This window comes from Lethenteron reissneri, chromosome 24 (genome assembly GCF_015708825.2).
Source record: "Lethenteron reissneri isolate LAM-NWPU_2019-01 chromosome 24, ASM1570882v1, whole genome shotgun sequence".
Lineage (NCBI taxonomy): Eukaryota > Metazoa > Chordata > Hyperoartia > Petromyzontiformes > Petromyzontidae > Lethenteron > Lethenteron reissneri.
In genome coordinates this window covers 9,221,360-9,248,432 of record NC_083802.1, presented here as the reverse complement: position 1 = coordinate 9,248,432, position 27,073 = coordinate 9,221,360, and the positions used below count along the sequence as shown (strand labels likewise).

The window sequence follows — 27,073 nt, the reverse complement described above, 5'->3', positions numbered from 1 at the left end:
GAGAATATTGTTAGTTTCCACTGTGTATGAGCACCATTGTTAGTATTTTTTTTTTATATACTTAAACACTGTTTTTTGGGACCCATAGCGTAAAGAGAAGCGGTATAGTGGTGCTATAAATAGCCTTCGCGATACAAAGGTAGTATGTTATTCCCCTTATTTCCCTTCTACGTGACTTTACCGAAAGATCCAAGAATATTCCTGTACCTAATGGCAAAATAGCGTTGCTGAATGTATTTGCGAATGATACACTAAGTGTCTTCAGGATTTCCACTGGTTGGCATTACACAGATCTGGGGGCTGGCGAGGAAGTACAACAAGTAGGTTCCCGTACCTGTCTGTACAGATCTTTGAGCCTTAGACTCATGTTTGTGGTTTTCCTGCCACGTTGGGTTCTCCTTGAATGCAAAACTCCACAGTGGTCCTCCCTCAAACATATACATTCTTTGGTGCCACTGCGTTGGCCCGTGCTCGAAACGTCGCATATTTATTACTTTTCCTACGTGCTGAATGACCAAATGTGCAAATAAGAACGGCTTTGACCCGTCAGAAAATTCAAACTGCCTCTGACCCAGGACATCTTTGTGCCATCCATGAAGGCACCTCCAGAGTGCCCACCTGTTCTATCCCACAATGCACTCGGGCATAAAACATGCAAGTGAATCCCAACAAATATGTGCTCAATAAACACACTTCTTTAACGTAAAATACAATTAAAGTTGCAATAACATATCTATAATATTAGAATATAATGTTTCGTGAGTATTACTGCCAACACGTTGCTCTTTTCAAACAATAGAACATAATTTACAGGCCCCATGGTGAAAAGTATGTTAGTACCCTCGTGTTACAAATACCCGTCGCGACACTAGTGTGTTCTGTACTTGCTCCGGCAGTACATATACTAAAATTGGAACGATACAGAGAAGATTAGCATGGCCCCTGCGCAAGGATGACACGCAAATTCGTGAAGCGTTCCATATTTTTCACCCTTTAATTCACATTCCTGGACGGCTACTTGTGATGTGGCCGAAACGTCGTGAGAATTTTATAATGTTGAATTTGTATTATTTTATTATTTCCCTTCTATGTGACTTCACCGAAAGATCCAAGAATATTCCTGTACCTAATGGCAAACAAGCGTTGCTCAATTTATTTGCTTACACGAATGATACACTAAGTGTCTTCAGGATTTCAGCTGGTTGGCATTACACAGATCTGGGGGCTGGCGAGGAAGTACAACAAGTAGGTTCCCGTACCTGTCTGTACAGATCTTTGAGCGTTAGACTCATGTTTGTGGTTTTCCTAGCAACGTTGGTTTCTGCTTGAATGCAAAACTCCACTGTGGTCCTCCCTCAAATATATACATTATTTGGTGACACTGCGTTGGCCCGTGCTCGAAACGTCGCATATATATTACTTTTCCTACGTGCTCAATGTACAAATCTGCAAATAAGAACGGCTTTGACCCGTCAGTAAATTCAAACTGCCTCTGACCCAGGACATCTTTGTGCCATCCATGAAGGCACCTCCAGAGTGCCCACCTATTCTATCCCACAATGCACTCGGGCATAAAACATGCAAGTGAATCCCAACAAATATGTGCTCAATAAACACACTTCTTTAACGTAAAATACACATCTACATATCTATAATATTAGAATATAATGTTTCGTGAGTATTACAGCCAACACGTTGCTCTTCTTAAACACTAGAACATCTTTTACAGGCCCCATGGTGAAAAGGATATCAGTACCCTGGTGTTACAAATACCCGTCGCGACACGAGTGTGTTCTGTACTTGCTCCGGCAGTACATATACTAAAATTGGAACGATACAGAGAAGATTAGCATGGCCCCTGCGCAAGGATGACACGCAAATTCGTGAAGCGTTCCATATTTTTCACCTTTTAATTCACATTTCTGGACGGCTGCTTGTGTTGCGGCCGAGACGTCGTGAGAATGTTATTATGTTTAATATTTATTATTTTATTATTTCCCTTCTACGTGACTTTACCGAAAGATCCAAGAATATTCCTGTACCTAATGGCAAACAAGCGTTGCTCAATTTATTTGCTTACACGAATGATACACTAAGTGTCTTCAGGATTTCAGCTGGTTGGCATTACACAGATCCGGGGGCTGGTGAGGAAGTACAGCAAGTAGGTTCCCGTACCTGTCTGTGCAGATCTTTGAGCCTTAGACTGATGTTTGTGGTTTTCCTGCCACGTTGGTTTCTCCTTGAATGCAAAACTCCACTGTGGTCCTCCCTCAAATATATACATTCTTTGGTGACACTGCGTTGGCCCGTGCTCGAAACGTCGCATATTTATTACTTTTCATACGTGCTGAATATACAAATGTGCAAATAAGAACGGCTTTGACCCGTCAGTAAATTCAAACTGCCTCTGACCCAGGACATCTTTGTGCCATCCATGAAGGCACCTCCAGAGTGCCCACCTGTTCGATCCCACAATGCACTCGGGCATAAAACATGCATGTGCATCCCAACAAATATGTGCTCAATAAACATACTTTTTTTAACGTAAAATACAATTAAAGTTGCAATGACATATCTATAATATTATAATATAATGTTTCGTGAGTATTACTGCTAACACGTTGCTCTTTTTAAACACTAGAACATCTTTTACAGGCCCCATGGTGAAAAGGATGTCAGTACCCTGGTGTTACAAATACCCGTCGCGACACGAGTGTGTTCTGTACTTGCTCTGGCAGTACATATACTAAAATTGGAACGATACAGAGAAGATTAGCATGGCCCCTGCGCAAGGATGACACGCAAATTCGTGAAGCGTTCCATATTTTTCACTTTTTAATTCACATTCCTGGACGGCTGCTTGTGTTGCGGACGAAACGTCGTGAGCATTTTATTACGTAAAATATTTATTATTTTATTATTTCCCTTCTACGTGACTTTACCGAAAGATCCAAGAATATTCCTGTACCTAATGGCAAACAAACGTTGCTGAACGTCTGCTTGTGTTGCGGCCGATACGTCGTGAGAATCTTATTATGTTTAATATTTATTATTTTATTATTTCCCTTCTACGTGACTTTACCGAAAGATCCAAGAATATTCCTGTACCTAATGGCAAACAAGCGTTGCTGAATTTATCTGCTTACACGAATGATACACTAAGTGTTTTCAGGATTTCAGCTGGTTGGCATTACACAGATCCGGGGGCTGGTGAGGAAGTACAGCAAGTAGGTTCCCGTACCTGTCTGTGCAGATCTTTGAGCCTTAGACTGATGTTTGTGGTTTTCCTGCCACGTTGGTTTCTTTTTGAATGCAAAACTCCACTGTGGTCCTCCCTCAAATATATACATTCTTTGGTGACACTGCGTTGGCCCGTGCTCGAAACGTCGCATATTTATTACTTTTCATACGTGCTGAATATACAAATGTGCAAATAAGAACGGCTTTGACCCGTCAGTAAATTCAAACTGCCTCTGACCCAGGACATCTTTGTGCCATCCATGAAGGCACCTCCAGAGTGCCCACCTGTTCGATCCCACAATGCACTCGGGCATAAAACATGCATGTGCATCCCAACAAATATGTGCTCAATAAACATACTTTTTTTAACGTAAAATACAATTAAAGTTGCAATGACATATCTATAATATTATAATATAATGTTTCGTGAGTATTACTGCTAACACGTTGCTCTTTTTAAACACTAGAACATCTTTTACAGGCCCCATGGTGAAAAGGATGTCAGTACCCTGGTGTTACAAATACCCGTCGCAACACAAGTGTGTTCTGTACTTGCTCCGGCAGTACATATACTAAAATTGGAACGATACAGAGAAGATTAGAATGGCCCCTGCGCAAGGATGACACGCAAATTCGTGAAGCGTTCCATATTTTTCACCTTTTAATTCACATTCCTGGACGGCTGCTTGTGTTGCGGCCGATACGTCGTGAGAATCTTATTATGTTTAATATTTAATATTTTATTATTTCCCTTCTACGTGACTTTACCGAAAGATCCAAGAATATTCCTGTACCTAATGGAAAACAAGCGTTGCTGAATTTATTTGCTTACACGAATGATACACTAAGTGTTTTCAGGATTTCAGCTGGTTGGCATTACACAGATCCGGGGGCTGGTGAGGAAGTACAGCAAGTAGGTTCCCGTACCTGTCTGTGCAGATCTTTGAGCCTTAGACTGATGTTTGTGGTTTTCCTGCCACGTTGGTTTCTCCTTGAATGCAAAACTCCACTGTGGTCCTCCCTCAAATATATACATTCTTTGGTGACACTGCGTTGGCCCGTGCTCGAAACGTCGCATATTTATTACTTTTCATACGTGCTGAATATACAAATGTGCAAATAAGAACGGCTTTGACCCGTCAGTAAATTCAAACTGCCTCTGACCCAGGACATCTTTGTGCCATCCATGAAGGCACCTCCAGAGTGCCCACCTGTTCGATCCCACAATGCACTCGGGCATAAAACATGCATGTGCATCCCAACAAATATGTGCTCAATAAACATACTTTTTTTTAACGTAAAATACAATTAAAGTTGCAATGACATATCTATAATATTATAATATAATGTTTCGTGAGTATTACTGCTAACACGTTGCTCTTTTTAAACACTAGAACATCTTTTACAGGCCCCATGGTGAAAAGGATGTCAGTACCCTGGTGTTACAAATACCCGTCGCGACACGAGTGTGTTCTGTACTTGCTCTGGCAGTACATATACTAAAATTGGAACGATACAGAGAAGATTAGCATGGCCCCTGCGCAAGGATGACACGCAAATTCGTGAAGCGTTCCATATTTTTCACTTTTTAATTCACATTCCTGGACGGCTGCTTGTGTTGCGGACGAAACGTCGTGAGCATTTTATTACGTAAAATATTTATTATTTTATTATTTCCCTTCTACGTGACTTTACCGAAAGATCCAAGAATATTCCTGTACCTAATGGCAAACAAACGTTGCTGAACGTCTGCTTGTGTTGCGGCCGACACGTCGTGAGAATGTAATTATGTTTAATATTTATTATTTTATTATTTCCCTTCTACGTGACTTTACCGAAAGATCCAAGAATATTCCTGTACCTAATGGAAAACAAGCGTTGCTGAATTTATTTGCTTACACGAATGATACACTAAGTGTCTTCAGGATTTCAGCTGGTTGGTATTACACAGATCCGGGGGCTGGTGAGGAAGTACAGCAAGTAGGTTCCCGTACCTGTCTGTGCAGATCTTTGAGCCTTAGACTAATATTTGTGGTTTTCCTGCCACGTTGGTTTCTCCTTGAATGCAAAAGTCCACTGTGGTCCTCCCTCAAATATATACATTCTTTGGTGACACTGCGTTGGCCCGTGCTCGAAACGTCGCATATTTATTACTTTTCATACGTGCTGAATATACAAATGTGCAAATAAGAACGGCTTTGACCCGTCAGTAAATTCAAACTGCCTCTGACCCAGGACATCTTTGTGCCATCCATGAAGGCACCTCCAGAGTGCCCACCTATTCTATCCCACAATGCACTCGGGCATAAAACATGCAAGTGAATCCCAACAAATATGTGCTCAATAAACACACTTCTTTAACGTAAAATACACATCTACATATCTATAATATTAGAATATAATGTTTCGTGAGTATTACAGCCAACACGTTGCTCTTCTTAAACACTAGAACATCTTTTACAGGCCCCATGGTGAAAAGGATATCAGTACCCTGGTGTTACAAATACCCGTCGCGACACGAGTGTGTTCTGTACTTGCTCCGGCAGTACATATACTAAAATTGGAACGATACAGAGAAGATTAGCATGGCCCCTGCGCAAGGATGACACGCAAATTCGTGAAGCGTTCCATATTTTTCACCTTTTAATTCACATTCCTGGACGGCTGCTTGTGTTGCGGCCGAGACGTCGTGAGAATGTTATTATGTTTAATATTTATTATTTTATTATTTCCCTTCTACGTGACTTTACCGAAAGATCCAAGAATATTCCTGTACCTAATGGCAAACAAGCGTTGCTCAATTTATTTGCTTACACGAATGATACACTAAGTGTCTTCAGGATTTCAGCTGGTTGGCATTACACAGATCCGGGGGCTGGTGAGGAAGTACAGCAAGTAGGTTCCCGTACCTGTCTGTGCAGATCTTTGAGCCTTAGACTGATGTTTGTGGTTTTCCTGCCACGTTGGTTTCTCCTTGAATGCAAAACTCCACTGTGGTCCTCCCTCAAATATATACATTCTTTGGTGACACTGCGTTGGCCCGTGCTCGAAACGTCGCATATTTATTACTTTTCATACGTGCTGAATATACAAATGTGCAAATAAGAACGGCTTTGACCCGTCAGTAAATTCAAACTGCCTCTGACCCAGGACATCTTTGTGCCATCCATGAAGGCACCTCCAGAGTGCCCACCTGTTCGATCCCACAATGCACTCGGGCATAAAACATGCATGTGCATCCCAACAAATATGTGCTCAATAAACACACTTTTTTTAACGTAAAATACAATTAAAGTTGCAATGTCATATCTATAATATTATAATATAATGTTTCGTGAGTATTACTGCCAACACGTTGCTCTTTTTAAACAATAGAACATCTTTTACAGGCCCCATGGTGAAAAGAATGTTCGTACCCTGGTGTTACAAATACCCGTCGCAACACAAGTGTGTTCTGTACTTGCTCCGGCAGTACATATACTAAAATTGGAACGATACAGAGAAGATTAGCATGGCCCCTGCGCAAGGATGACACGCAAATTCGTGAAGCGTTCCATATTTTTCACCTTTTAATTCACATTCCTGGACGGCTGCTTGTGTTGCGGCCGATACGTCGTGAGAATCTTATTATGTTTAATATTTATTATTTTATTATTTCCCTTCTACGTGACTTTACCGAAAGATCCAAGAATATTCCTGTACCTAATGGAAAACAAGCGTTGCTGAATTTATTTGCTTACACGAATGATACACTAAGTGTTTTCAGGATTTCAACTGGTTGGCATTACACAGATCCGGGGGCTGGTGAGGAAGTACAGCAAGTAGGTTCCCGTACCTGTCTGTGCAGATCTTTGAGCCTTAGCCTGATGTTTGTGGTTTTCCTGCCACGTTGGTTTCTCCTTGAATGCAAAACTCCACTGTGGTCCTCCCTCAAATATATACATTCTTTGGTGACACTGCGTTGGCCCGTGCTCGAAACGTCGCATATTTATTACTTTTCATACGTGCTGAATATACAAATGTGCAAATAAGAACGGCTTTGACCCGTCAGTAAATTCAAACTGCCTCTGACCCAGGACATCTTTGTGCCATCCATGAAGGCACCTCCAGAGTGCCCACCTGTTCGATCCCACAATGCACTCGGGCATAAAACATGCATGTGCATCCCAACAAATATGTGCTCAATAAACATACTTTTTTTAACGTAAAATACAATTAAAGTTGCAATGACATATCTATAATATTATAATATAATGTTTCGTGAGTATTACTGCTAACACGTTGCTCTTTTTAAACACTAGAACATCTTTTACAGGCCCCATGGTGAAAAGGATGTCAGTACCCTGGTGTTACAAATACCCGTCGCGACACGAGTGTGTTCTGTACTTGCTCTGGCAGTACATATACTAAAATTGGAACGATACAGAGAAGATTAGCATGGCCCCTGCGCAAGGATGACACGCAAATTCGTGAAGCGTTCCATATTTTTCACCTTTTAATTCACATTCCTGGACGGCTGCTTGTGTTGCGGCCGATACGTCGTGAGAATCTTATTATGTTTAATATTTATTATTTTATTATTTCCCTTCTACGTGACTTTACCGAAAGATCCAAGAATATTCCTGTACCTAATGGAAAACAAGCGTTGCTGAATTTATTTGCTTACACGAATGATACACTAAGTGTTTTCAGGATTTCAACTGGTTGGCATTACACAGATCCGGGGGCTGGTGAGGAAGTACAGCAAGTAGGTTCCCGTACCTGTCTGTGCAGATCTTTGAGCCTTAGCCTGATGTTTGTGGTTTTCCTGCCACGTTGGTTTCTCCTTGAATGCAAAACTCCACTGTGGTCCTCCCTCAAATATATACATTCTTTGGTGACACTGCGTTGGCCCGTGCTCGAAACGTCGCATATTTATTACTTTTCATACGTGCTGAATATACAAATGTGCAAATAAGAACGGCTTTGACCCGTCAGTAAATTCAAACTGCCTCTGACCCAGGACATCTTTGTGCCATCCATGAAGGCACCTCCAGAGTGCCCACCTGTTCGATCCCACAATGCACTCGGGCATAAAACATGCATGTGCATCCCAACAAATATGTGCTCAATAAACATACTTTTTTTAACGTAAAATACAATTAAAGTTGCAATGACATATCTATAATATTATAATATAATGTTTCGTGAGTATTACTGCTAACACGTTGCTCTTTTTAAACACTAGAACATCTTTTACAGGCCCCATGGTGAAAAGGATGTCAGTACCCTGGTGTTACAAATACCCGTCGCGACACGAGTGTGTTCTGTACTTGCTCTGGCAGTACATATACTAAAATTGGAACGATACAGAGAAGATTAGCATGGCCCCTGCGCAAGGATGACACGCAAATTCGTGAAGCGTTCCATATTTTTCACTTTTTAATTCACATTCCTGGACGGCTGCTTGTGTTGCGGACGAAACGTCGTGAGCATTTTATTACGTAAAATATTTATTATTTTATTATTTCCCTTCTACGTGACTTTACCGAAAGATCCAAGAATATTCCTGTACCTAATGGCAAACAAACGTTGCTGAACGTCTGCTTGTGTTGCGGCCGACACGTCGTGAGAATGTAATTATGTTTAATATTTTTTATTTTATTATTTCCCTTCTACGTGACTTTACCGAAAGATCCAAGAATATTCCTGTACCTAATGGAAAACAAGCGTTGCTGAATTTATTTGCTTACACGAATGATACACTAAGTGTCTTCAGGATTTCAGCTGGTTGGCATTACACAGATCCGGGGGCTGGTGAGGAAGTACAGCAAGTAGGTTCCCGTACCTGTCTGTGCAGATCTTTGAGCCTTAGACTGATGTTTGTGGTTTTCCTGCCACGTTGGTTTCTCCTTGAATGCAAAACTCCACTGTGGTCCTCCCTCAAATATATACATTATTTGGTGACACTGCGTTGGCCCTTGCACGAAACATCCCATATTTATTACTTTTCATACGTGCTGAATATACAAATGTGCAAATAAGAACGGCTTTGACCCGTCAGTAAATTCAAACTGCCTCTGACCCAGGACATCTTTGTGCCATCCATGAAGGCACCTCCAGAGTGCCCACCTGTTCGATCCCACAATGCACTCGGGCATAAAACATGCATATGCATCCCAACAATTATGTGCTCAATAAACACACTTTTTTTAACGTAAAATACAATTAAAGTTGCAATGTCATATCTATAATATTATAATATAATGTTTCGTGAGTATTACTGCCAACACGTTGCTCTTTTTAAACAATAGAACATCTTTTACAGGCCCCATGGTGAAAAGAATGTTCGTACCCTGGTGTTACAAATACCCGTCGCAACACAAGGGTGTTCTGTACTTGCTCCGGCAGTACATATACTAAAATTGGAACGATACAGAGAAGATTAGCATGGCCCCTGCGCAAGGATGACACGCAAATTCGTGAAGCGTTCCATATTTTTCACCTTTTAATTCACATTCCTGGACGGCTGCTTGTGTTGCGGCCGATACGTCGTGAGAATCTTATTATGTTTAATATTTATTATTTTATTATTTCCCTTCTACGTGACTTTACCGAAAGATCCAAGAATATTCCTGTACCTAATGGCAAACAAGCGTTGCTGAATTTATCTGCTTACACGAATGATACACTAAGTGTTTTCAGGATTTCAGCTGGTTGGCATTACACAGATCCGGGGGCTGGTGAGGAAGTACAGCAAGTAGGTTCCCGTACCTGTCTGTGCAGATCTTTGAGCCTTAGACTGATGTTTGTGGTTTTCCTGCCACGTTGGTTTCTCCTTGAATGCAAAACTCCACTGTGGTCCTCCCTCAAATATATACATTCTTTGGTGACACTGCGTTGGCCCGTGCTCGAAACGTCGCATATTTATTACTTTTCATACGTGCTGAATATACAAATGTGCAAATAAGAACGGCTTTGACCCGTCAGTAAATTCAAACTGCCTCTGACCCAGGACATCTTTGTGCCATCCATGAAGGCACCTCCAGAGTGCCCACCTGTTCGATTCCACAATGCACTCGGGCATAAAACATGCATGTGCATCCCAACAAATATGTGCTCAATAAACATACTTTTTTTAACGTAAAATACAATTAAAGTTGCAATGACATATCTATAATATTATAATATAATGTTTCGTGAGTATTACTGCTAACACGTTGCTCTTTTTAAACACTAGAACATCTTTTACAGGCCCCATGGTGAAAAGGATGTCAGTACCCTGGTGTTACAAATACCCGTCGCGACACGAGTGTGTTCTGTACTTGCTCCGGCAGTACATATACTAAAATTGGAACGATACAGAGAAGATTAGCATGGCCCCTGCGCAAGGATGACACGCAAATTCGTGAAGCGTTCCATATTTTTCACCTTTTAATTCACATTCCTGGACGGCTGCTTGTGTTGCGGCCGAGACGTCGTGAGAATGTTATTATGTTTAATATTTATTATTTTATTATTTCCCTTCTACGTGACTTTACCGAAAGATCCAAGAATATTCCTGTACCTAATGGCAAACAAGCGTTGCTCAATTTATTTGCTTACACGAATGATACACTAAGTGTCTTCAGGATTTCAGCTGGTTGGCATTACACAGATCCGGGGGCTGGTGAGGAAGTACAGCAAGTAGGTTCCCGTACCTGTCTGTGCAGATCTTTGAGCCTTAGACTGATGTTTGTGGTTTTCCTGCCACGTTGGTTTCTCCTTGAATGCAAAACTCCACTGTGGTCCTCCCTCAAATATATACATTCTTTGGTGACACTGCGTTGGCCCGTGCTCGAAACGTCGCATATTTATTACTTTTCATACGTGCTGAATATACAAATGTGCAAATAAGAACGGCTTTGACCCGTCAGTAAATTCAAACTGCCTCTGACCCAGGACATCTTTGTGCCATCCATGAAGGCACCTCCAGAGTGCCCACCTGTTCGATCCCACAATGCACTCGGGCATAAAACATGCATGTGCATCCCAACAAATATGTGCTCAATAAACACACTTTTTTTAACGTAAAATACAATTAAAGTTGCAATGTCATATCTATAATATTATAATATAATGTTTCGTGAGTATTACTGCCAACACGTTGCTCTTTTTAAACAATAGAACATCTTTTACAGGCCCCATGGTGAAAAGAATGTTCGTACCCTGGTGTTACAAATACCCGTCGCAACACAAGTGTGTTCTGTACTTGCTCCGGCAGTACATATACTAAAATTGGAACGATACAGAGAAGATTAGCATGGCCCCTGCGCAAGGATGACACGCAAATTCGTGAAGCGTTCCATATTTTTCACCTTTTAATTCACATTCCTGGACGGCTGCTTGTGTTGCGGCCGATACGTCGTGAGAATCTTATTATGTTTAATATTTATTATTTTATTATTTCCCTTCTACGTGACTTTACCGAAAGATCCAAGAATATTCCTGTACCTAATGGAAAACAAGCGTTGCTGAATTTATTTGCTTACACGAATGATACACTAAGTGTTTTCAGGATTTCAACTGGTTGGCATTACACAGATCCGGGGGCTGGTGAGGAAGTACAGCAAGTAGGTTCCCGTACCTGTCTGTGCAGATCTTTGAGCCTTAGCCTGATGTTTGTGGTTTTCCTGCCACGTTGGTTTCTCCTTGAATGCAAAACTCCACTGTGGTCCTCCCTCAAATATATACATTCTTTGGTGACACTGCGTTGGCCCGTGCTCGAAACGTCGCATATTTATTACTTTTCATACGTGCTGAATATACAAATGTGCAAATAAGAACGGCTTTGACCCGTCAGTAAATTCAAACTGCCTCTGACCCAGGACATCTTTGTGCCATCCATGAAGGCACCTCCAGAGTGCCCACCTGTTCGATCCCACAATGCACTCGGGCATAAAACATGCATGTGCATCCCAACAAATATGTGCTCAATAAACATACTTTTTTTAACGTAAAATACAATTAAAGTTGCAATGACATATCTATAATATTATAATATAATGTTTCGTGAGTATTACTGCTAACACGTTGCTCTTTTTAAACACTAGAACATCTTTTACAGGCCCCATGGTGAAAAGGATGTCAGTACCCTGGTGTTACAAATACCCGTCGCGACACGAGTGTGTTCTGTACTTGCTCTGGCAGTACATATACTAAAATTGGAACGATACAGAGAAGATTAGCATGGCCCCTGCGCAAGGATGACACGCAAATTCGTGAAGCGTTCCATATTTTTCACTTTTTAATTCACATTCCTGGACGGCTGCTTGTGTTGCGGACGAAACGTCGTGAGCATTTTATTACGTAAAATATTTATTATTTTATTATTTCCCTTCTACGTGACTTTACCGAAAGATCCAAGAATATTCCTGTACCTAATGGCAAACAAACGTTGCTGAACGTCTGCTTGTGTTGCGGCCGACACGTCGTGAGAATGTAATTATGTTTAATATTTTTTATTTTATTATTTCCCTTCTACGTGACTTTACCGAAAGATCCAAGAATATTCCTGTACCTAATGGAAAACAAGCGTTGCTGAATTTATTTGCTTACACGAATGATACACTAAGTGTCTTCAGGATTTCAGCTGGTTGGCATTACACAGATCCGGGGGCTGGTGAGGAAGTACAGCAAGTAGGTTCCCGTACCTGTCTGTGCAGATCTTTGAGCCTTAGACTGATGTTTGTGGTTTTCCTGCCACGTTGGTTTCTCCTTGAATGCAAAACTCCACTGTGGTCCTCCCTCAAATATATACATTATTTGGTGACACTGCGTTGGCCCTTGCACGAAACATCCCATATTTATTACTTTTCATACGTGCTGAATATACAAATGTGCAAATAAGAACGGCTTTGACCCGTCAGTAAATTCAAACTGCCTCTGACCCAGGACATCTTTGTGCCATCCATGAAGGCACCTCCAGAGTGCCCACCTGTTCGATCCCACAATGCACTCGGGCATAAAACATGCATATGCATCCCAACAATTATGTGCTCAATAAACACACTTTTTTTAACGTAAAATACAATTAAAGTTGCAATGTCATATCTATAATATTATAATATAATGTTTCGTGAGTATTACTGCCAACACGTTGCTCTTTTTAAACAATAGAACATCTTTTACAGGCCCCATGGTGAAAAGAATGTTCGTACCCTGGTGTTACAAATACCCGTCGCAACACAAGGGTGTTCTGTACTTGCTCCGGCAGTACATATACTAAAATTGGAACGATACAGAGAAGATTAGCATGGCCCCTGCGCAAGGATGACACGCAAATTCGTGAAGCGTTCCATATTTTTCACCTTTTAATTCACATTCCTGGACGGCTGCTTGTGTTGCGGCCGATACGTCGTGAGAATCTTATTATGTTTAATATTTATTATTTTATTATTTCCCTTCTACGTGACTTTACCGAAAGATCCAAGAATATTCCTGTACCTAATGGCAAACAAGCGTTGCTGAATTTATCTGCTTACACGAATGATACACTAAGTGTTTTCAGGATTTCAGCTGGTTGGCATTACACAGATCCGGGGGCTGGTGAGGAAGTACAGCAAGTAGGTTCCCGTACCTGTCTGTGCAGATCTTTGAGCCTTAGACTGATGTTTGTGGTTTTCCTGCCACGTTGGTTTCTCCTTGAATGCAAAACTCCACTGTGGTCCTCCCTCAAATATATACATTCTTTGGTGACACTGCGTTGGCCCGTGCTCGAAACGTCGCATATTTATTACTTTTCATACGTGCTGAATATACAAATGTGCAAATAAGAACGGCTTTGACCCGTCAGTAAATTCAAACTGCCTCTGACCCAGGACATCTTTGTGCCATCCATGAAGGCACCTCCAGAGTGCCCACCTGTTCGATTCCACAATGCACTCGGGCATAAAACATGCATGTGCATCCCAACAAATATGTGCTCAATAAACATACTTTTTTTAACGTAAAATACAATTAAAGTTGCAATGACATATCTATAATATTATAATATAATGTTTCGTGAGTATTACTGCTAACACGTTGCTCTTTTTAAACACTAGAACATCTTTTACAGGCCCCATGGTGAAAAGGATGTCAGTACCCTGGTGTTACAAATACCCGTCGCAACACAAGTGTGTTCTGTACTTGCTCCGGCAGTACATATACTAAAATTGGAACGATACAGAGAAGATTAGCATGGCCCCTGCGCAAGGATGACACGCAAATTCGTGAAGCGTTCCATATTTTTCACTTTTTAATTCACATTCCTGGACGGCTGCTTGTGTTGCGGACGAAACGTCGTGAGCATTTTATTACGTTAAATATTTATTATTTTATTATTTCCCTTCTACGTGACTTTACCGAAAGATCCAAGAATATTCCTGTACCTAATGGCAAACAAACGTTGCTGAACGTCTGCTTGTGTTGCGGCCGACACGTCGTGAGAATGTAATTATGTTTAATATTTATTATTTTATTATTTCCCTTCTACGTGACTTTACCGAAAGATCCAAGAATATTCCTGTACCTAATGGAAAACAAGCGTTGCTGAATTTATTTGCTTACACGAATGATACACTAAGTGTCTTCAGGATTTCAGCTGGTTGGCATTACACAGATCCGGGGGCTGGTGAGGAAGTACAGCAAGTAGGTTCCCGTACCTGTCTGTGCAGATCTTTGAGCCTTAGACTAATATTTGTGGTTTTCCTGCCACGTTGGTTTCTCCTTGAATGCAAAAGTCCACTGTGGTCCTCCCTCAAATATATACATTCTTTGGTGACACTGCGTTGGCCCGTGCTCGAAACGTCGCATATTTATTACTTTTCATACGTGCTGAATATACAAATGTGCAAATAAGAACGGCTTTGACCCGTCAGTAAATTCAAACTGCCTCTGACCCAGGACATCTTTGTGCCATCCATGAAGGCACCTCCAGAGTGCCCACCTATTCTATCCCACAATGCACTCGGGCATAAAACATGCAAGTGAATCCCAACAAATATGTGCTCAATAAACACACTTCTTTAACGTAAAATACACATCTACATATCTATAATATTAGAATATAATGTTTCGTGAGTATTACAGCCAACACGTTGCTCTTCTTAAACACTAGAACATCTTTTACAGGCCCCATGGTGAAAAGGATATCAGTACCCTGGTGTTACAAATACCCGTCGCGACACGAGTGTGTTCTGTACTTGCTCCGGCAGTACATATACTAAAATTGGAACGATACAGAGAAGATTAGCATGGCCCCTGCGCAAGGATGACACGCAAATTCGTGAAGCGTTCCATATTTTTCACCTTTTAATTCACATTCCTGGACGGCTGCTTGTGTTGCGGCCGAGACGTCGTGAGAATGTTATTATGTTTAATATTTATTATTTTATTATTTCCCTTCTACGTGACTTTACCGAAAGATCCAAGAATATTCCTGTACCTAATGGCAAACAAGCGTTGCTCAATTTATTTGCTTACACGAATGATACACTAAGTGTCTTCAGGATTTCAGCTGGTTGGCATTACACAGATCCGGGGGCTGGTGAGGAAGTACAGCAAGTAGGTTCCCGTACCTGTCTGTGCAGATCTTTGAGCCTTAGACTGATGTTTGTGGTTTTCCTGCCACGTTGGTTTCTCCTTGAATGCAAAACTCCACTGTGGTCCTCCCTCAAATATATACATTCTTTGGTGACACTGCGTTGGCCCGTGCTCGAAACGTCGCATATTTATTACTTTTCATACGTGCTGAATATACAAATGTGCAAATAAGAACGGCTTTGACCCGTCAGTAAATTCAAACTGCCTCTGACCCAGGACATCTTTGTGCCATCCATGAAGGCACCTCCAGAGTGCCCACCTGTTCGATCCCACAATGCACTCGGGCATAAAACATGCATGTGCATCCCAACAAATATGTGCTCAATAAACACACTTTTTTTAACGTAAAATACAATTAAAGTTGCAATGTCATATCTATAATATTATAATATAATGTTTCGTGAGTATTACTGCCAACACGTTGCTCTTTTTAAACAATAGAACATCTTTTACAGGCCCCATGGTGAAAAGAATGTTCGTACCCTGGTGTTACAAATACCCGTCGCAACACAAGTGTGTTCTTTACTTGCTCCGGCAGTACATATACTAAAATTGGAACGATACAGAGAAGATTAGCATGGCCCCTGCGCAAGGATGACACGCAAATTCGTGAAGCGTTCCATATTTTTCACCTTTTAATTCACATTCCTGGACGGCTGCTTGTATTGCGGCCGATACGTCGTGAGAATCTTATTATGTTTAATATTTATTATTTTATTATTTCCCTTCTACGTGACTTTACCGAAAGATCCAAGAATATTCCTGTACCTAATGGAAAACAAGCGTTGCTGAATTTATTTGCTTACACGAATGATACACTAAGTGTTTTCAGGATTTCAACTGGTTGGCATTACACAGATCCGGGGGCTGGTGAGGAAGTACAGCAAGTAGGTTCCCGTACCTGTCTGTGCAGATCTTTGAGCCTTAGCCTGATGTTTGTGGTTTTCCTGCCACGTTGGTTTCTCCTTGAATGCAAAACTCCACTGTGGTCCTCCCTCAAATATATACATTCTTTGGTGACACTGCGTTGGCCCGTGCTCGAAACGTCGCATATTTATTACTTTTCATACGTGCTGAATATACAAATGTGCAAATAAGAACGGCTTTGACCCGTCAGTAAATTCAAACTGCCTCTGACCCAGGACATCTTTGTGCCATCCATGAAGGCACCTCCAGAGTGCCCACCTGTTCGATCCCACAATGCACTCGGGCATAAAACATGCATGTGCATCCCAACAAATATGTGCTCAATAAACATACTTTTTTTAACGTAAAATACAATTAAAGTTGCAATGACATATCTATAATATTATAATATAATGTTTCGTGAGTATTACTGCTAACACGTTGCTCTTTTTAAACACTAGAACATCTTTTACAGGCCCCATGGTGAAAAGGATGTCAGTACCCTGGTGTTACAAATACCCGTCGCGACACGAGTGTGTTCTGTACTTGCTCTGGCAGTACATATACTAAAATTGGAACGATACAGAGAAGATTAGCATGGCCCCTGCGCAAGGATGACACGCAAATTCGTGAAGCGTTCCATATTTTTCACTTTTTAATTCACATTCCTGGACGGCTGCTTGTGTTGCGGACGAAACGTCGTGAGCATTTTATTACGTAAAATATTTATTATTTTATTATTTCCCTTCTACGTGACTTTACCGAAAGATCCAAGAATATTCCTGTACCTAATGGCAAACAAACGTTGCTGAACGTCTGCTTGTGTTGCGGCCGACACGTCGTGAGAATGTAATTATGTTTAATATTTTTTATTTTATTATTTCCCTTCTACGTGACTTTACCGAAAGATCCAAGAATATTCCTGTACCTAATGGAAAACAAGCGTTGCTGAATTTATTTGCTTACACGAATGATACACTAAGTGTCTTCAGGATTTCAGCTGGTTGGCATTACACAGATCCGGGGGCTGGTGAGGAAGTACAGCAAGTAGGTTCCCGTACCTGTCTGTGCAGATCTTTGAGCCTTAGACTGATGTTTGTGGTTTTCCTGCCACGTTGGTTTCTCCTTGAATGCAAAACTCCACTGTGGTCCTCCCTCAAATATATACATTATTTGGTGACACTGCGTTGGCCCTTGCACGAAACATCCCATATTTATTACTTTTCATACGTGCTGAATATACAAATGTGCAAATAAGAACGGCTTTGACCCGTCAGTAAATTCAAACTGCCTCTGACCCAGGACATCTTTGTGCCATCCATGAAGGCACCTCCAGAGTGCCCACCTGTTCGATCCCACAATGCACTCGGGCATAAAACATGCATATGCATCCCAACAATTATGTGCTCAATAAACACACTTTTTTTAACGTAAAATACAATTAAAGTTGCAATGTCATATCTATAATATTATAATATAATGTTTCGTGAGTATTACTGCCAACACGTTGCTCTTTTTAAACAATAGAACATCTTTTACAGGCCCCATGGTGAAAAGAATGTTCGTACCCTGGTGTTACAAATACCCGTCGCAACACAAGTGTGTTCTGTACTTGCTCCGGCAGTACATATACTAAAATTGGAACGATACAGAGAAGATTAGCATGGCCCCTGCGCAAGGATGACACGCAAATTCGTGAAGCGTTCCATATTTTTCACCTTTTAATTCACATTCCTGGACGGCTGCTTGTGTTGCGGCCGATACGTCGTGAGAATCTTATTATGTTTAATATTTATTATTTTATTATTTCCCTTCTACGTGACTTTACCGAAAGATCCAAGAATATTCCTGTACCTAATGGCAAACAAGCGTTGCTGAATTTATCTGCTTACACGAATGATACACTAAGTGTTTTCAGGATTTCAGCTGGTTGGCATTACACAGATCCGGGGGCTGGTGAGGAAGTACAGCAAGTAGGTTCCCGTACCTGTCTGTGCAGATCTTTGAGCCTTAGACTGATGTTTGTGGTTTTCATCTTCTTGGTTCTTTCGGTAAAGTCACGTAGAAGGGAAGTAATAAAATAATAAAAATAAAACATAATAAAACAATTCTCACGACGTGTATTATGTTTTATTTTTATTATTTTATTACTTCCCTTCTACGTGACTTTACCGAAAGAACCAAGAAGATGAATCCCTGCAGTCACGAAAGCTTTAAATCGAAATTTTGTGGTTTTCCTGGCAACGTTGGTTTCTGCTTGAATGCAAAACTCCACTGTGGTCCTCCCTCAAATATATGCATTATTTGGTGACACTGCGTTGGCCCTTGCTCTAAACGTCGCATATTTATTACTTTTCCTACGTGCTCATTGTACAAATCTGCAAATAAGAACGGCTTTGACCCGTCAGTAAATTCAAACTGCCTCTGACCCAGGACATCTTTGTGCCATCCATGAAGGCACCTCCAGAGTGCCCACCTGTTCGATCCCACAATGCACTCGGGCATAAAACATGCATGTGCATCCCAACAAATATGTGCTCAATAAACATACTTTTTTTAACGTAAAATACAATTAAAGTTGCAATGACATATCTATAATATTATAATATAATGTTTCGTGAGTATTACTGCTAACACGTTGCTCTTTTTAAACACTAGAACATCTTTTACAGGCCCCATGGTGAAAAGGATGTCAGTACCCTGGTGTTACAAATACCCGTCGCAACACAAGTGTGTTCTGTACTTGCTCCGGCAGTACATATACTAAAATTGGAACGATACAGAGAAGATTAGCATGGCCCCTGCGCAAGGATGACACGCAAATTCGTGAAGCGTTCCATATTTTTCACTTTTTAATTCACATTCCTGGACGGCTGCTTGTGTTGCGGACGAAACGTCGTGAGCATTTTATTACGTTAAATATTTATTATTTTATTATTTCCCTTCTACGTGACTTTACCGAAAGATCCAAGAATATTCCTGTACCTAATGGCAAACAAACGTTGCTGAACGTCTGCTTGTGTTGCGGCCGACACGTCGTGAGAATGTAATTATGTTTAATATTTATTATTTTATTATTTCCCTTCTACGTGACTTTACCGAAAGATCCAAGAATATTCCTGTACCTAATGGAAAACAAGCGTTGCTGAATTTATTTGCTTACACGAATGATACACTAAGTGTCTTCAGGATTTCAGCTGGTTGGCATTACACAGATCCGGGGGCTGGTGAGGAAGTACAGCAAGTAGGTTCCCGTACCTGTCTGTGCAGATCTTTGAGCCTTAGACTAATATTTGTGGTTTTCCTGCCACGTTGGTTTCTCCTTGAATGCAAAAGTCCACTGTGGTCCTCCCTCAAATATATACATTCTTTGGTGACACTGCGTTGGCCCGTGCTCGAAACGTCGCATATTTATTACTTTTCATACGTGCTGAATATACAAATGTGCAAATAAGAACGGCTTTGACCCGTCAGTAAATTCAAACTGCCTCTGACCCAGGACATCTTTGTGCCATCCATGAAGGCACCTCCAGAGTGCCCACCTATTCTATCCCACAATGCACTCGGGCATAAAACATGCAAGTGAATCCCAACAAATATGTGCTCAATAAACACACTTCTTTAACGTAAAATACACATCTACATATCTATAATATTAGAATATAATGTTTCGTGAGTATTACAGCCAACACGTTGCTCTTCTTAAACACTAGAACATCTTTTACAGGCCCCATGGTGAAAAGGATATCAGTACCCTGGTGTTACAAATACCCGTCGCGACACGAGTGTGTTCTGTACTTGCTCCGGCAGTACATATACTAAAATTGGAACGATACAGAGAAGATTAGCATGGCCCCTGCGCAAGGATGACACGCAAATTCGTGAAGCGTTCCATATTTTTCACCTTTTAATTCACATTCCTGGACGGCTGCTTGTGTTGCGGCCGAGACGTCGTGAGAATGTTATTATGTTTAATATTTATTATTTTATTATTTCCCTTCTACGTGACTTTACCGAAAGATCCAAGAATATTCCTGTACCTAATGGCAAACAAGCGTTGCTCAATTTATTTGCTTACACGAATGATACACTAAGTGTCTTCAGGATTTCAGCTGGTTGGCATTACACAGATCCGGGGGCTGGTGAGGAAGTACAGCAAGTAGGTTCCCGTACCTGTCTGTGCAGATCTTTGAGCCTTAGACTGATGTTTGTGGTTTTCCTGCCACGTTGGTTTCTCCTTGAATGCAAAACTCCACTGTGGTCCTCCCTCAAATATATACATTCTTTGGTGACACTGCGTTGGCCCGTGCTCGAAACGTCGCATATTTATTACTTTTCATACGTGCTGAATATACAAATGTGCAAATAAGAACGGCTTTGACCCGTCAGTAAATTCAAACTGCCTCTGACCCAGGACATCTTTGTGCCATCCATGAAGGCACCTCCAGAGTGCCCACCTGTTCGATCCCACAATGCACTCGGGCATAAAACATGCATGTGCATCCCAACAAATATGTGCTCAATAAACACACTTTTTTTAACGTAAAATACAATTAAAGTTGCAATGTCATATCTATAATATTATAATATAATGTTTCGTGAGTATTACTGCCAACACGTTGCTCTTTTTAAACAATAGAACATCTTTTACAGGCCCCATGGTGAAAAGAATGTTCGTACCCTGGTGTTACAAATACCCGTCGCAACACAAGTGTGTTCTTTACTTGCTCCGGCAGTACATATACTAAAATTGGAACGATACAGAGAAGATTAGCATGGCCCCTGCGCAAGGATGACACGCAAATTCGTGAAGCGTTCCATATTTTTCACCTTTTAATTCACATTCCTGGACGGCTGCTTGTGTTGCGGCCGATACGTCGTGAGAATCTTATTATGTTTAATATTTATTATTTTATTATTTCCCTTCTACGTGACTTTACCGAAAGATCCAAGAATATTCCTGTACCTAATGGAAAACAAGCGTTGCTGAATTTATTTGCTTACACGAATGATACACTAAGTGTTTTCAGGATTTCAACTGGTTGGCATTACACAGATCCGGGGGCTGGTGAGGAAGTACAGCAAGTAGGTTCCCGTACCTGTCTGTGCAGATCTTTGAGCCTTAGCCTGATGTTTGTGGTTTTCCTGCCACGTTGGTTTCTCCTTGAATGCAAAACTCCACTGTGGTCCTCCCTCAAATATATACATTCTTTGGTGACACTGCGTTGGCCCGTGCTCGAAACGTCGCATATTTATTACTTTTCATACGTGCTGAATATACAAATGTGCAAATAAGAACGGCTTTGACCCGTCAGTAAATTCAAACTGCCTCTGACCCAGGACATCTTTGTGCCATCCATGAAGGCACCTCCAGAGTGCCCACCTGTTCGATCCCACAATGCACTCGGGCATAAAACATGCATGTGCATCCCAACAAATATGTGCTCAATAAACATACTTTTTTTAACGTAAAATACAATTAAAGTTGCAATGACATATCTATAATATTATAATATAATGTTTCGTGAGTATTACTGCTAACACGTTGCTCTTTTTAAACACTAGAACATCTTTTACAGGCCCCATGGTGAAAAGGATGTCAGTACCCTGGTGTTACAAATACCCGTCGCGACACGAGTGTGTTCTGTACTTGCTCTGGCAGTACATATACTAAAATTGGAACGATACAGAGAAGATTAGCATGGCCCCTGCGCAAGGATGACACGCAAATTCGTGAAGCGTTCCATATTTTTCACTTTTTAATTCACATTCCTGGACGGCTGCTTGTGTTGCGGACGAAACGTCGTGAGCATTTTATTACGTAAAATATTTATTATTTTATTATTTCCCTTCTACGTGACTTTACCGAAAGATCCAAGAATATTCCTGTACCTAATGGCAAACAAACGTTGCTGAACGTCTGCTTGTGTTGCGGCCGACACGTCGTGAGAATGTAATTATGTTTAATATTTTTATTTTATTATTTCCCTTCTACGTGACTTTACCGAAAGATCCAAGAATATTCCTGTACCTAATGGAAAACAAGCGTTGCTGAATTTATTTGCTTACACGAATGATACACTAAGTGTCTTCAGGATTTCAGCTGGTTGGCATTACACAGATCCGGGGGCTGGTGAGGAAGTACAGCAAGTAGGTTCCCGTACCTGTCTGTGCAGATCTTTGAGCCTTAGACTGATGTTTGTGGTTTTCCTGCCACGTTGGTTTCTCCTTGAATGCAAAACTCCACTGTGGTCCTCCCTCAAATATATACATTATTTGGTGACACTGCGTTGGCCCTTGCACGAAACATCCCATATTTATTACTTTTCATACGTGCTGAATATACAAATGTGCAAATAAGAACGGCTTTGACCCGTCAGTAAATTCAAACTGCCTCTGACCCAGGACATCTTTGTGCCATCCATGAAGGCACCTCCAGAGTGCCCACCTGTTCGATCCCACAATGCACTCGGGCATAAAACATGCATATGCATCCCAACAATTATGTGCTCAATAAACACACTTTTTTTAACGTAAAATACAATTAAAGTTGCAATGTCATATCTATAATATTATAATATAATGTTTCGTGAGTATTACTGCCAACACGTTGCTCTTTTTAAACAATAGAACATCTTTTACAGGCCCCATGGTGAAAAGAATGTTCGTACCCTGGTGTTACAAATACCCGTCGCAACACAAGTGTGTTCTGTACTTGCTCCGGCAGTACATATACTAAAATTGGAACGATACAGAGAAGATTAGCATGGCCCCTGCGCAAGGATGACACGCAAATTCGTGAAGCGTTCCATATTTTTCACTTTTTAATTCACATTCCTGGACGGCTGCTTGTGTTGCGGACGAAACGTCGTGAGCATTTTATTACGTAAAATATTTATTATTTTATTATTTCCCTTCTACGTGACTTTATCGAAAGATCCTAGAATATTCCTGTACCTAATGGCAAACAAACGTTGCTGGACGTCTGCTTGTGTTGCGGCCGACACGTCGTGAGAATGTAATTATGTTTAACATTTATTATTTTATTATTTCCCTTCTACGTGACTTTACCGAAAGATCCAAGAATATTCCTGTACCTAATGGCAAACAAGCGTTGCTGAATTTATCTGCTTACACGAATGATACACTAAGTGTTTTCAGGATTTCAGCTGGTTGGCATTACACAGATCCGGGGGTTGGTGAGGAAGTACAGCAAGTAGGTTCCCGTACCTGTCTGTGCAGATCTTTGAGCCTTAGACTGATGTTTGTGGTTTTCATCTTCTTGGTTCTTTCGGTAAAGTCACGTAGAAGGGAAGTAATAAAATAATAAAAATAAAACATAATACACGTCGTGAGAATTGTTTTATTATGTTTTATTTTTATTATTTTATTACTTCCCTTCTACGTGACTTTACCGAAAGAACCAAGAAGATGAATCCCTGCAGTCACGAAAGCTTTAAATCGAAATTTTGTGGTTTTCCTGGCAACGTTGGTTTCTGCTTGAATGCAAAACTCCACTGTGGTCCTCCCTCAAATATATGCATTATTTGGTGACACTGCGTTGGCCCTTGCTCTAAACGTCGCATATTTATTACTTTTCCTACGTGCTCATTGTACAAATCTGCAAATAAGAACGGCTTTGACCCGTCAGTAAATTCAAACTGCCTCTGACCCAGGACATCTTTGTGCCATCCATGAAGGCACCTCCAGAGTGCCCACCTGTTCGATCCCACAATGCACTCGGGCATAAAACATGCATGTGCATCCCAACAAATATGTGCTCAATAAACACACTTTTTTAACGTAAAATACAATTAAAGTTGCAATGTCATATCTATAATATTATAATATAATGTTTCGTGAGTATTACTGCTAACACGTTGCTCTTTTTAAACACTAGAACATCTTTTACAGGCCCCATGGTGAAAAGGGTGTCAGTACCCTGGTGTTACAAATACCCGTCGCGACACGAGTGTGTTCTTTACTTGCTCCGGCAGTACATATACTAAAATTGGAACGATACAGAGAAGATTAGCATAGCCCCTGCGCAAGGATGACACGCAAATTCGTGAAGCGTTCCATATTTTTCACTTTTTAATTCACATTCCTGGACGGCTGCTTGTGTTGCGGACGAAACGTCGTGAGCATTTTATTACGTAAAATATTTATTATTTTATTATTTCCCTTCTACGTGACTTTATCGAAAGATCCTAGAATATTCCTGTACCTAATGGCAAACAAACGTTGCTGGACGTCTGCTTGTGTTGCGGCCGACACGTCGTGAGAATGTAATTATGTTTAACATTTATTATTTTATTATTTCCCTTCTACGTGACTTTACCGAAAGATCCAAGAATATTCCTGTACCTAATGGCAAACAAGCGTTGCTGAATTTATTTGCTTACACGAATGATACACTAAGTGTCTTCAGGATTTCAGCTGGTTGGCATTACACAGATCCGGGGGCTGGTGAGGAAGTACAGCAAGTAGGTTCCCGTACCTGTCTGTGCAGATCTTTGAGCCTTAGACTGATGTTTGTGGTTTTCCTGCCACGTTGGTTTCTCCTTGAATGCAAAACTCCACTGTGGTCCTCCCTCAAATATATACATTCTTTGGTGACACTGCGTTGGCCCGTGCTCGAAACGTCGCATATTTATTACTTTTCATACGTGCTGAATATACAAATGTGCAAATAAGAACGGCTTTGACCCGTCAGTAAATTCAAACTGCCTCTGACCCAGGACATCTTTGTGCCATCCATGAAGGCACCTCCAGAGTGCCCACCTGTTCGATCCCACAATGCATTCGGGCATAAAACATGCATGTGCATCCCAACAAATATGTGCTCAATAAACACACTTTTTTTAACGTAAAATACAATTAAAGTTGCAATGACATATCTATAATATTATAATATAATGTTTCGTGAGTATTACTGCTAACACGTTGTGTGGTGCCACAGCGACGGGGCCGCTCTGCCGAGCCAGGGAGCCGCCCGGCTTCCCCCACCGCACTGCCCCCAATCACCCGCCCCACATAAGCACACACCCGCACGCATCCCCCCCCCCCCCCCCCCATAGAGCTGGAAGGGAAGGTTACCTGATCGACCGGTTTTTATCCGAGAGACCCTTATCGGGATTAATTCTCACGGTTTCCGGCGATCAGGGAATTGGATGACCTCCCCCGTGCTACGTGGTACCGCGGCGCTGCTGCCGGCCTTAATATGGTGTGGTCGCGGCGTGGGGCATTCGGCCACCGCGGTTGAGGCGCATTTCCCCCCACACACACCCCCACGAGTCGACGGGGCAAGCAGGGGAGGCACGGGACAGCATGAATAGCGGGGTCACAGGGGCTGTTGCGCATAGTCATGGAGGGTTGGGATAATTGCGCTTGAGCGCGCAAGCCCCATTGGTAGGAAGGGTAAGGGAGTAATTAGGATTTACGCCTTGCACGCAGCACACTGATTAGCATATCAACAGCGCCTGGGGACTGCCGTGCGCGGGCTTGGGGTGCACGAGCCCATTGTTCAGCGCAGCATCCCCTTTGGGAGGTAGGGAGGATAAATAGAGGAGCGCAGAGGGGAAATCGCTCTCTTACTCCAGCGCCAGGCGACCAGACGCAGCTCGAGCCAGCGACCCGGACGTCCGTGCGACGCACCGAGGCACGCGGTTAACAGAAGGATCAGCGGACCGCCGTGGACACTTAACAGTGAGTAAGAAGGGGAATTAGAATCATAGCCGATAAATAGGGAATAGGTACAGGTTTAGTGGAATAGGCCAGCCTCGTCGACTCACTGATTCAACATCAATTCGCAGGTGGCATATAATAAATCATTAATAGCGAAGCGTGGTCTCGCGTGATCTTGTCGTGCAGTGTGAGCGTGTGGGTGCGCTGTGTGCACAGTGGTTCGCCACGTGAGTGAGCGCTGCGCGGAGCTGAGCGCGCGGGTTGCGTGTGGGAACGCGTGTGGTACTGTGTGTGCGTAAGCTCGCGGCGTGCGTAATCGGCGTACCCCAGGTGCGCGATTGTAACGTGAGCGGCCAGCGCGGCGCAGAGAAGCGCAAGAGTGAGTGCCGTACAGAGCTGTGTGTGTGGGTGTGCGCGTACGTAATTAACCATGCCTGCTACGCGGACCCGCGGTGGAGTGGAACCCTCGGGCGACGGCTCCCACACCATGGGTGAGGAACTTAGCAGCGGTTCGCTTAGCAGCGGGGGGGCGATTGATGATGCTAGCCCGGCCGTTAGCATTATCGAGGGAGGGATTTCGGGGGCTAGCGACCCCCACAGTTGCTCTTTTTAAACACTAGAACATCTTTTACAGGCC

The 27,073-nt window shown here is 41.9% G+C and overlaps 25 non-coding genes across 25 annotated transcripts; all 25 read left to right on the top strand.

The window, feature by feature from the left end:
* The first annotated feature begins 880 nt into the window (after positions 1–880).
* Positions 881–987, top strand: LOC133346865 (U6 spliceosomal RNA). The gene has a single exon (XR_009755652.1). It is a non-coding gene; the product is annotated as a U6 spliceosomal RNA (small nuclear RNA).
* Positions 988–1,796: 809 nt separating this feature from the next.
* LOC133346864 (U6 spliceosomal RNA) lies at positions 1,797–1,903 on the top strand. The gene has a single exon (XR_009755651.1). It is a non-coding gene; the product is annotated as a U6 spliceosomal RNA (small nuclear RNA).
* An 819-nt stretch (positions 1,904–2,722) lies between these two features.
* LOC133346810 (U6 spliceosomal RNA) lies at positions 2,723–2,829 on the top strand. The gene has a single exon (XR_009755600.1). It is a non-coding gene; the product is annotated as a U6 spliceosomal RNA (small nuclear RNA).
* Positions 2,830–3,788: 959 nt separating this feature from the next.
* Positions 3,789–3,895, top strand: LOC133346821 (U6 spliceosomal RNA). The gene has a single exon (XR_009755611.1). It is a non-coding gene; the product is annotated as a U6 spliceosomal RNA (small nuclear RNA).
* An 820-nt stretch (positions 3,896–4,715) lies between these two features.
* LOC133346809 (U6 spliceosomal RNA) lies at positions 4,716–4,822 on the top strand. The gene has a single exon (XR_009755599.1). It is a non-coding gene; the product is annotated as a U6 spliceosomal RNA (small nuclear RNA).
* A 948-nt stretch (positions 4,823–5,770) lies between these two features.
* Positions 5,771–5,877, top strand: LOC133346863 (U6 spliceosomal RNA). The gene has a single exon (XR_009755650.1). It is a non-coding gene; the product is annotated as a U6 spliceosomal RNA (small nuclear RNA).
* An 819-nt stretch (positions 5,878–6,696) lies between these two features.
* LOC133346862 (U6 spliceosomal RNA) lies at positions 6,697–6,803 on the top strand. Its single transcript, XR_009755649.1, has one exon. It is a non-coding gene; the product is annotated as a U6 spliceosomal RNA (small nuclear RNA).
* Positions 6,804–7,622: 819 nt separating this feature from the next.
* On the top strand, positions 7,623–7,729 carry LOC133346808 (U6 spliceosomal RNA). The gene has a single exon (XR_009755598.1). It is a non-coding gene; the product is annotated as a U6 spliceosomal RNA (small nuclear RNA).
* Positions 7,730–8,548: 819 nt separating this feature from the next.
* On the top strand, positions 8,549–8,655 carry LOC133346807 (U6 spliceosomal RNA). The gene has a single exon (XR_009755597.1). It is a non-coding gene; the product is annotated as a U6 spliceosomal RNA (small nuclear RNA).
* A 959-nt stretch (positions 8,656–9,614) lies between these two features.
* Positions 9,615–9,721, top strand: LOC133346861 (U6 spliceosomal RNA). Its single transcript, XR_009755648.1, has one exon. It is a non-coding gene; the product is annotated as a U6 spliceosomal RNA (small nuclear RNA).
* Positions 9,722–10,540: 819 nt separating this feature from the next.
* Positions 10,541–10,647, top strand: LOC133346860 (U6 spliceosomal RNA). Its single transcript, XR_009755647.1, has one exon. It is a non-coding gene; the product is annotated as a U6 spliceosomal RNA (small nuclear RNA).
* An 819-nt stretch (positions 10,648–11,466) lies between these two features.
* LOC133346859 (U6 spliceosomal RNA) lies at positions 11,467–11,573 on the top strand. The gene has a single exon (XR_009755646.1). It is a non-coding gene; the product is annotated as a U6 spliceosomal RNA (small nuclear RNA).
* An 819-nt stretch (positions 11,574–12,392) lies between these two features.
* Positions 12,393–12,499, top strand: LOC133346806 (U6 spliceosomal RNA). Its single transcript, XR_009755596.1, has one exon. It is a non-coding gene; the product is annotated as a U6 spliceosomal RNA (small nuclear RNA).
* A 959-nt stretch (positions 12,500–13,458) lies between these two features.
* LOC133346858 (U6 spliceosomal RNA) lies at positions 13,459–13,565 on the top strand. Its single transcript, XR_009755645.1, has one exon. It is a non-coding gene; the product is annotated as a U6 spliceosomal RNA (small nuclear RNA).
* Positions 13,566–14,384: 819 nt separating this feature from the next.
* On the top strand, positions 14,385–14,491 carry LOC133346857 (U6 spliceosomal RNA). The gene has a single exon (XR_009755644.1). It is a non-coding gene; the product is annotated as a U6 spliceosomal RNA (small nuclear RNA).
* A 948-nt stretch (positions 14,492–15,439) lies between these two features.
* On the top strand, positions 15,440–15,546 carry LOC133346856 (U6 spliceosomal RNA). The gene has a single exon (XR_009755643.1). It is a non-coding gene; the product is annotated as a U6 spliceosomal RNA (small nuclear RNA).
* Positions 15,547–16,365: 819 nt separating this feature from the next.
* LOC133346824 (U6 spliceosomal RNA) lies at positions 16,366–16,472 on the top strand. Its single transcript, XR_009755614.1, has one exon. It is a non-coding gene; the product is annotated as a U6 spliceosomal RNA (small nuclear RNA).
* An 819-nt stretch (positions 16,473–17,291) lies between these two features.
* Positions 17,292–17,398, top strand: LOC133346868 (U6 spliceosomal RNA). Its single transcript, XR_009755654.1, has one exon. It is a non-coding gene; the product is annotated as a U6 spliceosomal RNA (small nuclear RNA).
* Positions 17,399–18,357: 959 nt separating this feature from the next.
* Positions 18,358–18,464, top strand: LOC133346855 (U6 spliceosomal RNA). Its single transcript, XR_009755642.1, has one exon. It is a non-coding gene; the product is annotated as a U6 spliceosomal RNA (small nuclear RNA).
* A 1,024-nt stretch (positions 18,465–19,488) lies between these two features.
* LOC133346854 (U6 spliceosomal RNA) lies at positions 19,489–19,595 on the top strand. Its single transcript, XR_009755641.1, has one exon. It is a non-coding gene; the product is annotated as a U6 spliceosomal RNA (small nuclear RNA).
* Positions 19,596–20,543: 948 nt separating this feature from the next.
* On the top strand, positions 20,544–20,650 carry LOC133346853 (U6 spliceosomal RNA). Its single transcript, XR_009755640.1, has one exon. It is a non-coding gene; the product is annotated as a U6 spliceosomal RNA (small nuclear RNA).
* An 819-nt stretch (positions 20,651–21,469) lies between these two features.
* Positions 21,470–21,576, top strand: LOC133346823 (U6 spliceosomal RNA). Its single transcript, XR_009755613.1, has one exon. It is a non-coding gene; the product is annotated as a U6 spliceosomal RNA (small nuclear RNA).
* An 819-nt stretch (positions 21,577–22,395) lies between these two features.
* Positions 22,396–22,502, top strand: LOC133346866 (U6 spliceosomal RNA). The gene has a single exon (XR_009755653.1). It is a non-coding gene; the product is annotated as a U6 spliceosomal RNA (small nuclear RNA).
* Positions 22,503–23,460: 958 nt separating this feature from the next.
* On the top strand, positions 23,461–23,567 carry LOC133346852 (U6 spliceosomal RNA). The gene has a single exon (XR_009755639.1). It is a non-coding gene; the product is annotated as a U6 spliceosomal RNA (small nuclear RNA).
* A 1,163-nt stretch (positions 23,568–24,730) lies between these two features.
* Positions 24,731–24,837, top strand: LOC133346827 (U6 spliceosomal RNA). Its single transcript, XR_009755617.1, has one exon. It is a non-coding gene; the product is annotated as a U6 spliceosomal RNA (small nuclear RNA).
* Positions 24,838–27,073: the final 2,236 nt, after the last annotated feature.